The sequence below is a fragment of the Neodiprion pinetum genome, chromosome 7 (genome assembly GCF_021155775.2).
Source record: "Neodiprion pinetum isolate iyNeoPine1 chromosome 7, iyNeoPine1.2, whole genome shotgun sequence".
Lineage (NCBI taxonomy): Eukaryota > Metazoa > Arthropoda > Insecta > Hymenoptera > Diprionidae > Neodiprion > Neodiprion pinetum.
In genome coordinates this window covers 4,312,175-4,326,936 of record NC_060238.1, presented here as the reverse complement: position 1 = coordinate 4,326,936, position 14,762 = coordinate 4,312,175, and the positions used below count along the sequence as shown (strand labels likewise).

General features: G+C 38.4%; 1 protein-coding gene across 5 annotated transcripts in view; it reads right to left on the bottom strand.

Annotated features, from left to right (window-relative positions):
• Nrx-1 (neurexin 1) overlaps positions 1-14,762 on the bottom strand; it is a 90,082-nt gene that overhangs the window by 59,257 nt on the left and 16,063 nt on the right. The gene's annotated exons all lie outside the window — the stretch shown is intronic.

The window sequence follows — 14,762 nt, the reverse complement described above, 5'->3', positions numbered from 1 at the left end:
TTGCAATCCTTAAAGATCCTCAGAAAACTATTTCAATCAGTTTCAAACTATTTGCAATCTCTTGAAATTTTTTTGAAGTCCTTTAAGATCTTTGAAATCCGTCTAAATCTTTCAAAATCCACTGAAATTATTTAAAATCTTTTGTGATCCGTCGAAATCTTCGAAATATTTGTAACCATCCGAAATCTGTTGTAAACTTTTGAAACGTCTTGAAATCTTCTGAAATCTTTAGAAACCTTTGTAATCTTGAAACCAGACGTAAATTAAATCCACGAGTGATAAACTCTTCGGATTCTTCTGCTGTTGTTGAATTCAGTGACTGTTACTTACAAGTAACAACGTTTCTTCGAATTAATACTCGTTGTATACTCTGCGATCGCAATGTGGAGCGGGGGGGGAAGGGGAGGGGGATGTTTTACACGCGAGCTTTCGTGTTGCTCAGGGCTGCACAGAGATCGGCTTAACGTCGTCGCGTCGGGCTGGAACCTTTTGTTTGGAAAACTTTGAAAATTAGTGTCAGGTGGTTAACTCTACTTGAAAACTTGACGTAAGACCGGTTTACGATAAAAGTTTACCATGGAGAAATTGTCGGACAAATAATGCGCCAAGCAACCGTGTTCTACTACAATTCCCTTGTATAACCAACATACGTAGGTATGATAACAATAAATATACCTGTAATACGAAATGCAGAACGTCGTGAAAAAGAAGAAATTTATTCAAAGTTAAATTGAAATTTTGCCTCCTTACGTAAAATTCGCGGAGAATTGCACATCCCGGTAATACTTTCAACGACTATTGTTCTTTTCCACCCATCATGAAAGTGAACCCCGGCGACCCAAGAAAGGGGCGTGCAAATCAGCAGACCTTGGCTGGTGTAGCATGTAGAATGTGTAAATCTGCCCCTGGGCACCCTCCGACTGTCTAAAGTACAAAGCGCATAGAATGCCTTGTACTTCAGACTTTACTGCAAATTGCGGAAGGGTGAGAAAGTTCGTTAGATTCCAAAACGACCCGAGTAGAGCGGAAGGGAGGAATAGCTCAGGCTGACGTTTAGGCTGATCGAACTAGCGTGCTTTCCCTCTGCCGCTCTGCTTTACCCGGGGCGCATTCTGCTTTACCCGCGGTACGCTTCGACTTACAGTCGGTGTCAGCCGCTGAGAAAAACGACGAGGCAAGCGGAAGTTCAAACTACCGAAGTGAACAGCTCTCGTCCATGTAATTGTGATATATCTCCAAGTGACTCTCGCTTTTATGAATTACGTTGTATAAGAACTCTTTTTCTCTGAGTTTTTCTTCTCCTTTTGTGGACACTCAGCTGTGTCGGCAAAGAAGATTGGCTCTCAGATAAGCAAACGTGACTGAAATACCGGCATGGTTTACCTCGCGTTGGACTCTATCGCTGTTCTCTGATAATCTTTATTTGGGTACTTCAACGTTTTTTTAATCCAGTCAATTTTACTGTACAGATCAGACGGACGCAGGAAACGATTTGTACGCGCATACATCGAATAATATATTCAGAGTGTTGATTGCTCGATAATAAACTGTTGATAAATGATAGCATGTCGTATTTTCTGTTATTCCAATATTCTAAACGTGGGATTTGCATCACTTTCAGGGCAAGATGATCATCAGTCATTTTGACAAATGAGCTGCGGTTCTTGCAACAATCAGCCGGTCTATTTTTAGTCAATGTACGTAGGTTTGTTAGGAGTTGTTAGAATTCAGGTTTTCGCAGAATCGATGCATGCGATAATATTATCCAACATGTGATCATTCATGCCGCGGTATAACTCGAGGCGAATTTACAGGGATATAAGAACACGCAGTCTGCTCGATCCTAATCTAATCAACGCGTGTTTTATTTTGACAATTTAATGATAATTCTAGAACGGCGCTAATTAAAAGGCGGGAGGAAGGGAGGAGTTCCTAATTGGCTGCGAAAATTGTGGACGTGTAGAGACGGGGGCGTTTTCAGGGAGCTGGTTAGGATTGTTTGCCCGTAAGGATGGGATGGGATGAAATGGGATGGGATGGGATGGAATGGGTGGGATCGTGGAAACGCCAAGAACCGGGACAAGAAAGTCCTGTATAGCTGGGAGTGGTTTAAGAGAAACTGCGAACTGGAGCTGGATGAACTCGACGTAGAAACGAGGCTCGCAAACCTTTCATTGTTAATTAAATCGTTAAGACAGCGATTCTTGGAAAACGGCATTGCAACTGAGTGCAGACACGCAAAGAGTCGCCAGCTCTCTTCAATGAGAGTTCGAACTCTGTAAGACCGTGTGGATTAATTGCGATTGAATGACCGTTTCTTACTTCTTCCTTTCTTTCTTTCTTTCACTCGGAGAACTTTACGATGATTGGTGAATGTTTAACTTCGTACTAACTCTACTGTAACAACGAGAGATTAAAGCTCTGTTCGAAACTGAAATCGGACTGTGCTGTTGCAAAAATTTCACTTCGACGCGATGCATAATTTACATCTACCCAGTTCCCTGAGTTCGCTACGAGGAAAATTTCTTCAGTACTTGACCCTGTTTCTTTTTCCAGACTTTTACCCAGCAAAAAAATGAACCTACGACTCGTTTCACCTTTTGGACTGAATTTGATATTTCAAACACTGTCCATAATTGCTGTAACCTTACAAGAAGACTTCAACATTCACGATGTGATAAAATTATTCCCTGTACCCAAAGATTCAATTATTGACACTGCATTTATCCGTTGTTCATTCAACCGTTTTTAGATGGTATACGGAAAGCAAGTTTATGGTGGAGATCACTATGAAAACCCTTGTACCTTCAACCAGATGATTTTTATAGATATCCGAGATAACTTTCCAGGTGAGTTAGCGGGAAAGGAAATGATGAATAAACCAAAACCGTAAAGAAAATCGTGATCCCTGAAGTATAACATATATATATATATATATATATATATATATAATATATATATATATATTACGCACATACAGATAAAGTATCACAGATAAACGGAGGAGGATGGCCAGTTAAAAAATCCTTTGATTTCAGGATCACGCGTGAGACGAAGCAGAATGATAGAGATAAGAACTCAATGGCGGTTCGAGCACTCGAGTGACTTTCTATGTGTATAACGTAAAGGGTAACGCATGTTATCCACTTCCAGCACCTTTTTTTCTGATCAAGCGAAAACAACTCTATCAGAAATAATATATTACAGTCTGTCTTTGCGATATCGTTTGGATGATTTCTAGTATTACACATTTCGCGGTTGAAAATTTTTCGTAACGACAATCGAGACCCGTTTACTCCAGAGTGGTGGAAGTACTGGTCTGTTTGTTTTCATCAAGAAAATAAGAAATGTGCTCGTTTAGTTTACGAGTGATTGAGGGAGTCTTTAAGACCGGAAACTGAAATCGTACCATCATGAAATTATCGTCACGTCGAAATTGTTCAATTTTTAGCTTAATCGATGACAAGGGTAACCCAAATGCGATCAGACACGTCATGAAAAACGGTGTTCATATCTGACACAAGTTTTTTAAGTCGAAAATAAAATCGGTGCAGCTTAAGCCCGAGAAAGCACTAATCATACACCGCATGTTTGTAAGCCCGAAAAGTTGTAGTTCCAGTTGAAAAAAGTTTCACCAGTTCGTTAAAACAGCGTGAAAACTAGTTTCGTCATCCAGCCTCGGATTCCAGAGAGTGCAGAAATATCTGCACATGACAACCCGTGCACGGTTTGTCAAATTTTATTTTCATGTATTTCGACCGAACGATTCGACAAAAATTTGTTGGATTTTTAAAACGGTTCAACCGTAAAAATTAAGGATGATCATCTACTGAAAGGTACAAAAAAATCGATGGTCCCTCAACTTGTACTCGATATTCACATTGTGGTATTCCATGGGTTGGTCTATCGATGGTGTTTCAACCCCTTCAAATAAATTCGCACACCTTGGAAGATGGGCGAAGCCGATGGTGAAGAAAAAATGCTTGGACAATTTTTCGTCGAGAGTGTAAGAAGTGGTCCACCTCTTTCTAGATTTGCCTCAAGGTCACGTTGACAGCATGGCATGCCGTAGCGTGACGTGACGTGACTGTAGAGCCCCCACTTCGAGCTTCCTCTACGGTTTCCCCTATGCCCCCATTTCTCCTACCACCCCTGGCACACCCTTTCCATCCGCCATATTGATCGAGGTCTCCCCCGCAACCCTCTTCGCCTCCTCGCCTGGCGGCCGTTTCTCCGCGATGTTGCCACGTCTCTTGTCTTTATTCTAGTTGTCTTCGTTTTTTTTTTTTTCGTTTTTTTTTCTTTCTCTTCCCCCCTTTAAACCACTTCTCAACTTCCTTGAATGCACTTTTGCCTTTCAGGGCTCGATTGACCCTCTAGACGAGCATTCCTTGGAATATAAATGAATCTGCAATCCCACTTCAGAGAAACCAACAGACGCGCCGTTGTTACATTGAAAAGGCTATTTCTTTTTACACGAATTAACCACTCGTTACACGCTTCCAAAGTGACGGTCTTGCAGGGTCGGACTAGTCGGAAGGCGAATCTGCAATTCACTCGTCGAGCATGGGGTAATTGACCAGCAGGCCAATGTGGACCACGGAAGGGTTCATGTCTGAACTTGGAAGTTGTGAAACCCGGCAAATTACGTAACGACAGACTTTTCTCTCCGCATATTGACGACAATTATATATACCGGCCAATATACTGGATGATTTGAACACCGGACGAGCGTTTCGAAGCCGGATTAGTACCGGCAAATCCTCGAAGTCAATCTCGACGATGAGTCTGATTAGGATGTTGATAAGGAGAAGAGCTTATTCGGAGATAACGTGAACCCAACTCTGCCTGACGAGTCTCGATTTTCTAGCTCCTGCACGTATCGCTGCGTTACGAAAGAGATGGGCAAGGATGGTATATAAGGAACCTGGATTTCGACCCAGCATCCATTTTATACAAGAGCCACTGGGCGCAGGACGCGATCGACGTAACTTCCAAGTAGTTACTGGTGGAAAGACGTTCTCCGTTCGTTTCGTCGGTCAGGTTTCTTTCACGCGAATGGAATCCTATTCGGCACGTTGCTTATCCGAGGTGAAAGGATTGTGAAGTGCATCCTTTGACGTCAGGATCTCTTCAAAAATCATGGTGATCGGCACTCCTGGTCCCAGGTTGATATGGTCGACTTATAGGGTCGTTTGATGACGAAAGCCTGGCGGTTTTACTTTATGAAGACCCGAATGGTACTGCGGGGACAATTGCTGACAGTTACAAACGGGTTGATAACAGGTGCGCCGTATTCCAAATTCGCCGGAAACCGGAATTACGGCTTGAACTTTGGTTTCACCTCAACACAAGCTCAGACTCGCGGTACACGCTCCGAAAATCCCCCTCCCCCCACATCGCTAGACATGGTCAGCGACCCCAAACTGCTGACTTCCGGTTGGACTGGCTCACTCCCAAAGCTTTCAAAGCTTTCCGAAGCTCTGCTTCGCTGATATATTTTCCCTTATCTTTGTCTTCGCATATGCGGGCGAATATTCATTTTTTCACCGCCGAGCGAAGTGTCTTGTAGAATTTACAAAACGTTTGACAAGTAAATTTCGCAAGAAACTTGGATCGTAACGTAAATTGAAAATTAATGGATATTTCAGTTTCGCGAACGCTCATTGGTGCATTAATTTTATCTCTGTCTGGCAAGCATTCATAATCAGGCTTTCTTCGGGCTTGAAGACGAAAAATCGTACAAGCTAGACTAGCAAAAAAAAAAAAAAAATGAACAAAAAAATATGCAACAGTTTCCGAGTGAAAAATATTAGAGCCTCGATCGATTTCCGAGTTTTTCGGATAATGTTCTAATTTGACGTGAACGAAAAATTGCACCGTTGTCAAAAAATGATTGAGAAAAGAAGAAGAAAAAAAGAAAGCAAAAAGCAGAAAGTTATGTAATTTCGTTTGCGGAAATAGGGCGCGACGAAATTGGCATCGATATGTCATCGGTGAAAAGGTGCGGTTTTATCAAAGAAGATGATATAAAACTTCCGTCCGTAAGTCGCGACTGACAACGAAAAATTTTTTCCCGCTGCCCTACCTTTACAAATCCTGACTTACGTCCGTGCTTTAACCTTGCAATTTCTCAGGATAAAAAATACCCGACTTCGCTGCCTATATTATGCATGTCTACCGGCTATATGAGTGTATAGGTGAGGTTATTCCGGTGAAATCCGTTCGCTCGATCTTGAAAACCGACCGTCGCTTATTTTGGAAAAAAAAAAATCTCACACCAATGCCTGATCCGATCATTTGGAAACCGCATTTCACGGTATAATTTTGTTGTAGGTGATAATTTCTCTCTTCAAGTTACTGCAAAATTCATTTTTCTCGATCAGTCCGAATCGTTGTAACGTCTCTTCATTTTCTTTTTTTTTTTTTTATTTTTCTAAAAAATCTTACACCCCGGCACGTGATATTGTAAAACTTTGTTTATTTGATTTGCGAGGAAATTGTCGATGTGAACGAATTTCTACGTGTCGAAACTTTCACCACCTTCCCCACACGCATTGCTTTCGTGTGCGACGATTCGGCGGAGAGGCGAGGTTGAAAAAAAAAAAAAAAGAAAGAACGGTAAAACAAGAAAGTTGGACAATAAAAGAGGACAAACATAAAAAAAAATTTGTCAAAAATAAAGAAAAATTTATTGGTCGTTTTTTGAAACTTTTTTTTGTTTCTCTTCTCACGTAGCCCTTCGAAAAGTTAGTTTTTAGCCTCAAACAGTGCCGCGTGAAACCGAAACTCGGTGGTAAAATTTTATACGGTGACTCGTCCGGTTTGAATTTTTCAAACACTGTAATCGAAATATTTCGAAAACTATACAAATTGGGAAGCTGTTCTTGATTTCATTTTGTAGATAGTCAAATTTTCTATGAAAAAAAAAGGTCAAGACTACTATACACCTAAATGTTCATCTTGTGTTCAATACGAATGTTTAAAGTTGATTGGATTGAATGAATGAATAAAGATGTTTGTTACCTTGTAAATGTTTATCTCACTCGTGTTCTAAGCTGATACAAATAACGTCACATAGTAGTGACAACATTTTTTTAGAAGTATATTCGATTGTCTACGAAATGAAACCAAGAACAGATTCCTAATTTCTATACTTTTCGAGATATTTCAGTCAGAGTGTTTGAAAAATTTCATCTTTTAAAATTTTGCTACCTAATTTTGGTTTTAAGAGGCTTTGTTTGAGTATAAAAACTATCTTTTCAAGGGGCATGTAAGAAAAAAAAGATAAAAAAGAACCACCAAAGCTGCTTAAAATTACGCTGAAAAAGTTAAAACATTTTCTAAACAAATTAAAGTGGATAAAGAGCACGGTTTTTTCTACGTCAAAATTGTTGTCGTTATAACGGCACACTGAGAAGAATTTCATTTGTTACAGTAACTAGAAGAATTCGGTAAAACAGGTATCGTTAAAAAAACTGATTGAATATTGTTGGAATTACGAAAAACGAGGTACGCGTAAACATTTTGCGCTATCGTCGATCCTTTTTTGGTTATTGCAACGCAAAATCAGTTTCCGAGGTTTACTCTACTTTTTTAGTTAAACAAGGTTTTAACGTCAATTTATTCTTGCACGAGCGTTAAATTTTCGCAACGGTTGCAAGAAAATCTAGCAACAGTGATCGTAACGAGAAAGAATAGTAACGGATACTAGAGTTTCCGGTAACGGCTAGAAAACTAATTTTCATTTTCTACCTGGAAGTATATTTTTCGATCGTGGTAAAAAATGAAAATAGTCAAGGACCGAGCGGTAACCTTAACTAAAAATTTCTCTCAGTGTAGTTTGAAACGCGTTACAGACAGGAAAACGAAGGAGATTCTGTTTTCAATTGATTTATGCCGGATGTCGCATGAGAGTCGAACGCCTGCGGCGATGCGAATACGAAGAGACGCAGCAGCGCGGAGATGAGGAGCTGATCGACGTCGTCCTTCACCGTAATTGGGATTTCTCCGGACGGTCTCGGGTTAAGCCAACGCTCAGGTCACCCAGGATATCGTCGAGGCAGATAATAAAAATTGCAATTTCGCGATAAGAATCCGAAATGGAAAAAACTAAAAAAAAAAAAAATCGCAATTCACGATGAAAATGAAAATCGATACATCGAAAAAAAAAAAAAATATGCAGTTTTTCACGTTACAAGATCGAAATCTGTGTAAGAAAAAGTGAAATTGTGTGTACGGTGAATAAATTTTTTGTGTAATTTCATTTTCTACGAATTCTTCTCGTGATATGTGTTTTTTTTTTTCGCCTCCTCCCCGCGTGGTTTTTGTCTTGATCATTAAGGATGCTGCTTTCATCATGTGTATAATTTTATTAAACTATCACACGAACAACCGTGCTTTAAGGTTTAAATTCCAAGAAACCTAATCGACGTGCGAAGCCGTCATTTTACATTTAGTTCGAGATCCGAATATATGAAGAATTGCAGTTCGGGTTGGTCAAGAACGACTAGAGTCTAGATAGTAAATTTAGAACGGTCATAGAAAGTGCCGATCGTTAACAGACTCGCAAGGCTGTTCGATCCTGTACTAAATTCTGATTTGTCCGTAATAACGTCGGACAAAATTGATCCGGTCTCTCCCTCGTTTTTTGCTCCCAGCAATCGTCTCGCCTCGAAGCTTTCCTCAGCGTCAGGTCAACCCTGTCGAACCGAAACGTCGCATCGTCGTTACAATGTCCAACACATCGGCATTCTGACAATAAGCTAAAGCTTTTGCGCGCTCGATACTTCGAGCGTTCCTATATTTAAAGTCGTGTAGTTTGCATATGGGTCTCTCTCTCTCTCTCTTTCTCTCTCTCTCTCTCTCTCTGTCTTGCTGGTTCAACTCGACCTATTCGTGGATTCGACCAATCACGTTTTTTTTCCTTCTCCTCTCTTTTATTTCCCGTTGTTTTCTCCATGCGGTACCCGCTAGTCGAGATAACTTCACCTCGGGTGATTTATTTCGCATGCTTCTTTTTGGTTTTTTCTTTTCCTTCTTTTTCCTTGGTATTCCTGCATGCGGGAGGAAATTTTTACAACTCTTACTACGTACGTATGATTTGGGAATTCTCGTATTTCTACGGAGAAAAAAATTTTCGTACACTGACAATGAGAGACATTTTTATTTCCGGTTACCGCTCGGTTCTTGACTATTTTCATTTTTTACCACGATCGAAAAATACAGTTCCGGGTAGAAAATGATAATCAGTTTTCTAGCCGTTACCGGAAAGTCTAGTATCCGTTACTATTCTTTCTCGTTACGATCACTGTTGCTAGATTTTCTTGCAACCGTTGCGAAGATTTAACGCTCGCGCAAGAATAAACTGACGTTAAAGCCTTGTTTAACTAAAAAAGTAGAGTCAACCTCAAAAACTGATTTCGTGTTGCAATAACCAAAAAAGGATCGACGATAGCGCAAAATGTTTACGCGTACCTCGTTTTTCGTAATTCCAACAATATATAAACAGTTTTTTTAACGATACCTGCTTTACTCAATTTTTCTAGTTAATGTAGCAAATGAAATTTTTCTCAGTGGTACGTTTACACTTGAACGAAAATTTTTCAACGTATTTTCACCCGTTTCAAACTCATAGCCAAAAATCTGTGTCGACATTTTCAGTTACCACGTATTTTACATACATTTTTTGTATATTTAGAGAAGTTTGAAAACATATTTCGTTGCAGTTTTTCGCTATTTCTGATAGTATACTAAAATGTTTTCAATACTCGAGAGTAGTCATTTCGATATAATGTAATTTATTATTGTTAGAAATAAATTGATAGAAAAAAATTGTAAAAATTGAAGGAATAATTCATTTCCAAGAAAGTTGCTCCTCCACGTGTACACAGGTTTTAAATAGGTTATGAGTTTTTGGCTCGCTGATTACGAAACTGAAATGGGATTTTGAAAATTGAAGACGGCGGATCCGATATGGTCGAAGAAAATTTCAAATTCGATTGAATCCGGTGAAAAAACTTTGTCCAAGGGATTTTGGGGTCACCTTTTGGGTTTCACGATCTTGTTATAAAAGTTAACTCGGCACAATGACGTGTGACTCAAAGGGTAAAACTATTTTTGTTTTCTTGTATTAGGTTCGATTTTATCTCAAGGATTTTATCTCTAAAAGGATAGTAATTAAAAACAAAATGTATCCAGGATTATTGAATTAATCTTCTGTGGCGTCAATTTTGGGATTATAATATTACACTTTAGCTTGCACGCCAAGTTAACACAATTTTGTGGGTAATTGAAAGTACCGTATGTAGCCGTAATGTAACCATTGGACGCTCGTTAAGTGCTCGGAATTCTCTTGGGGGCGAAAGTCGCATGGACGTGTAATAACAAATGGCCTTCCCAAAATCGTTGTGTAATTACGCCGATAATAGTTCGAAGTTAATAAAATCGTATAAATAACTTCACGACTAATTTACATCACGTCCTACTTTCAATATCACGATTTTCAACTGTAACGCGTAACAATTCGAGTTCCATAAACGACCGTAATTCGTGTGATTCGTGTGATTGAATAACTTAAAAGATCAAAACTCCGAAACAAGTAGCTTAGAATTTCCAAACGGTGGGTAAAGAAAAAAAAAAAAAAAACATTCAAACTTATTCCTCGATTTTTTAATAATACCTCAGAGTTCCGGATTTTTTATTTTTTATTTCGACATTTTTGTTCGTCCATTTTCCAATTTCACAGCTTTTCCTGCGCAGAGGTAAAATAAATAGAAAAAAGGGTAAAACCAATTGAAAATAAAAACAAAAATTGACTCATCTTTCATTTTATTTCTTCCTATTCGACACGGGGTGTAAAGAATTGCTTTCTTGCAGGCTAAAATAAGGGATGGAATAACACGGAGCCTATTATGCGGAGATTCAATAATTTGCATGAGTTCTACGTTCCTATCCGCAATTTCTACGAATTTCAACCTTATACGATGGATCTTATTACTCGTAATGAATTATTCATGGGTAAATGATACATATACATACATACATGAATTATATACCGGGGTGCTCTTTTATTTAAATGCCGCAAAAAAATAACCAATTCAAAATGCGGGGATATGAGAAATCGTGGATCTTCTTCTGACTCCGGGGAAGAAAAACAAAAAGCTAAAGAAATATATATCACGTATATTGTGCTCAGATTTTTCAAAAGAATACCAAAATTCAGTGAGAAATTGTTCAGGTAGGTCAACAATTGCTTGCATAATTGTTCAAGATTTATTCATTCATTCACAGACTGTTAAATAACTTCGATTAATTTCGATTAGAAATCGCGATCACAAAAATGACCGATTTCACCTGCAGATTTTGGGATACACGAAGAGTTTTTCTAATCAAATACAGAGCGGTGTCGGAATTAAATATTTTTTACATCAGACGACAGATGAAAATAAAAAATTCATCATTGGACTTGAAATCTTTTCAACACTACGATATTATTTGCATAAGAACTCTCCTGAACGATTACACTGATTGTGAGAAAAATTTCATTTGTTACAGCAACTAGAAAAATTGAGTAAAACAAGTATCGTTAAAAAAACTAAGCACTCAGCGGTAACCGGAAATAAAAATTTCTCTCGGTGTGCGAAAAATTCAATTACGGGATGTAAAAGCGATCGAAATTTACGATTAAAAAATTGTTCCGTCACGTATATCAACCGACGATCACAGCTGCGACCGAATGGCGCATAATCGCTAAATATATATTCGCAGAAATTTTCGCTGGTAGTTTGCTCGACTGGTTCAGGCGGTATGTCAATGGCATTTTGATAGTGCCACGGTGCACGGGTCGAGAGGCCGAATGGTAATGGCCTGACGTCGTGGCTTTGAGGTACGTCAGGCATGCCTCGGCATGGCATATCTTAGCTTTGGAGGGTGTGTAATGCTCTCGGATTTTCGCACTCGCGGTGGAAGCTCAAGGCTGAAATTCACCTCGAGTATGCAAGCCGGATGAGAAAAAACTGCTTCAAGAAATCCACACCGGTGAACGTTTGAAAATGAACGAGTTCCTTCTCGTCTGGGAGATTGCGGTTTAATGAAAGAAAATACAAAAGGAAAAAAGAAACACGAGTAAAACAATATCAAACAAGGTTCACTTTGTACATTTACTTTACTTTGTCTTGTGTGTGTGTGTGAATATTTTCTTATGTTTTTATATCTGTCCATTTTTATTTTTTTCAGTATCTACCTCTTCGAACAGGCCCAAAAGGTTATTCGAAGTTTTCGCGCGAAAAGAGTGACGATACGTCGATCTTTGCGAAGAATTGAAAAATGAGAACGAGTTCTACGACGAACAGAATTGTTGGACATTGAAAAGTGTTTAGGCCCTTGTTTTTTTATTGTTTTTTTTTTTTTTTTAACATTGTTAAGCGTTTAAGAACCTCCCCACGGTGAACATCAAGTAACGCTAATGCCGGCGGTTCTTAAACGCTTAGCTATTCTTAATGAACAATGCAAACGAGCGCCTAAGCAATTTTCAATGTCGAACAATTCCGTTCATCGTAGAACTCGTTCTCATTTTTAAATTCTTCGCAAAGGTTGACGAATCTTCACTCTTTTCGCGAGTAAACTTCGCAATAACGTTTTGGGCCTGTTCGAAGACGAAAACCGAAAAAAAATGACTAAGAGTAAAGCTTACTGACTTTTCAATGAAAAATAAGAAATAGCAATAAAAAATGAGAGGTTCCGTTTGAAGAATAAAAGTTGGGCTTCAATGGGCCCAGCAGAGTCCCCGGACCCAAAAACTGGAATACTCGTTCGACGTCCACTTTCATATCCAACAATTTTTGTCCGAAAAATTCTTCGATTCAATGCTTACAATTAATTTTCGATACATTCGAGCATGTTTTTAAAAACCTGATACTCTGTACATCGTACACCAACTTTTTTCACAGTCAAGTAAAACTTGAACTCTCGATATTTATTAGAACACGGTAAAAATATTAAAGATTTTTATCTACGTATAATAATGTAAATAAGGAAAATAAATTGAAACTTCAATTAACTCTTCAAGATCACTTGGCGTCAATTGAAGAATTCTCATCGTCTCTCATATATACGCCGGGCGAATATAAATCGATGAAAAAAATTTCAAGGGAAAAAAAAGTTACCGGCAGTGATATCTAGAGGTACGTATACATACATATATATATGTATATACATCCCTAATAATATAGGTATGACTGTATAATATCGAAGGAGGAAATAAATGAGCGAGCCTTGGCCTTTCAGTTTTTCATTCCCTTCCGCGGTTTCCGTTAAACAGAGCAATCCCTTTCCTAATTTCAAGATATATACTCTCGAGACTTTTAATCGGGGATATAGATCCATACTCATAGACTACAAATATATATATATAGCTATGTATATTATCGGCCCAGCCCTTCCGAAATCGCCAGGATGAATATTCCCGGATTCATAAAGCTCACTTATCCACGGTCCAGTGATTCATATCACCGGTAGACGTTCAGCTGCGGGGATATACATCGCCTTCCAACTCGGAGGATCCTATTTTCTTCATCTAAGATTACGAATAGAAGAAGATACCTTATTCTCTCAGCCGTTCTCCCTTTTCCGCTTTTCTGATCTCCCCAAAAAACAATAAAGATTACACGGTTACACTCTATGTGTGTGTGTGTATATATATATATATATATATATTTACTTCTACTCTTATTCTCTCTCTCCGTAAATTGAGGGACTTGGTAATTCCGAATCCTTCGATCTTCGACCCGTTTCGTATATTCGACTCGTAAGATTAGACGCGTAATTAAAAATTGTGGATCCGAGATAAATGAGCGGTTTCTGTAAAATTGTACGGTAAATTTTGAATCGTTTGTTAAATCAATTTTTTTATTCTTTTTATTTTTTATAATTTTAAATATTTCAAACGTGAATAAACACTCACTGAGAGAAATTTTTATTTCCGGTTACCGCTCGGTCCTTAACTATTTTCATCTTTTACCGCGATCGACAAAATATACTTCTAGGTAGAAAATGAAAATTAGTTTTCTAGCCGTTACCCCTAAATTTTACTCAGTACCGAGAACGTTTTTACCGCCTTTCGCCAATGTTCCAGAATTAAATGAATCGGTTTATTCATACATTTTGCAGTATATTTTATGGCAATACAGAGTTACATTGATCTTGAAAAATTTCACTGACGGTACTACTTTTCAAAAAAGTAGAAACTAGACGTAAAAATAGGAAAAAATAATTCCCGTGATAATAGCGTGAACGAAAAATCGAATCGCACAGCGTTGAACGTATAAAGCATATATCAATCATTCTCAAAATTACCTAGAATAAAAGTCTTCATTAATTCTCGGACGAGAGAAATGTGTTTTTATTTGCGTTCGCGACATTTCAGGACATTTTTCTATCTTTCCGCTTCCAACTCGCCAGCAGCCAACGACGAATGGATGACTGAGCTGCTTTTGTTTATTCATACTTGCGATTTAATTAAAAGGTAACGCCCAGCAGGGTCGTTAACGATTTTTTATTTATTTTTAATTTCTATGCATGCGATGTTATAATAATAATAATAATAATAATAATAAAAAGTACGACGACAACAATAAAAGATCCGACTGAGTTAGAATCCACATGCCATGCATGAAATTTCACCAATCTTTCGGAAATATTTTCACCTTCGAGTAGAAAAAAAAAATTTCAAACGTCATTTTTTTTTTACGCTCGAATAGGAA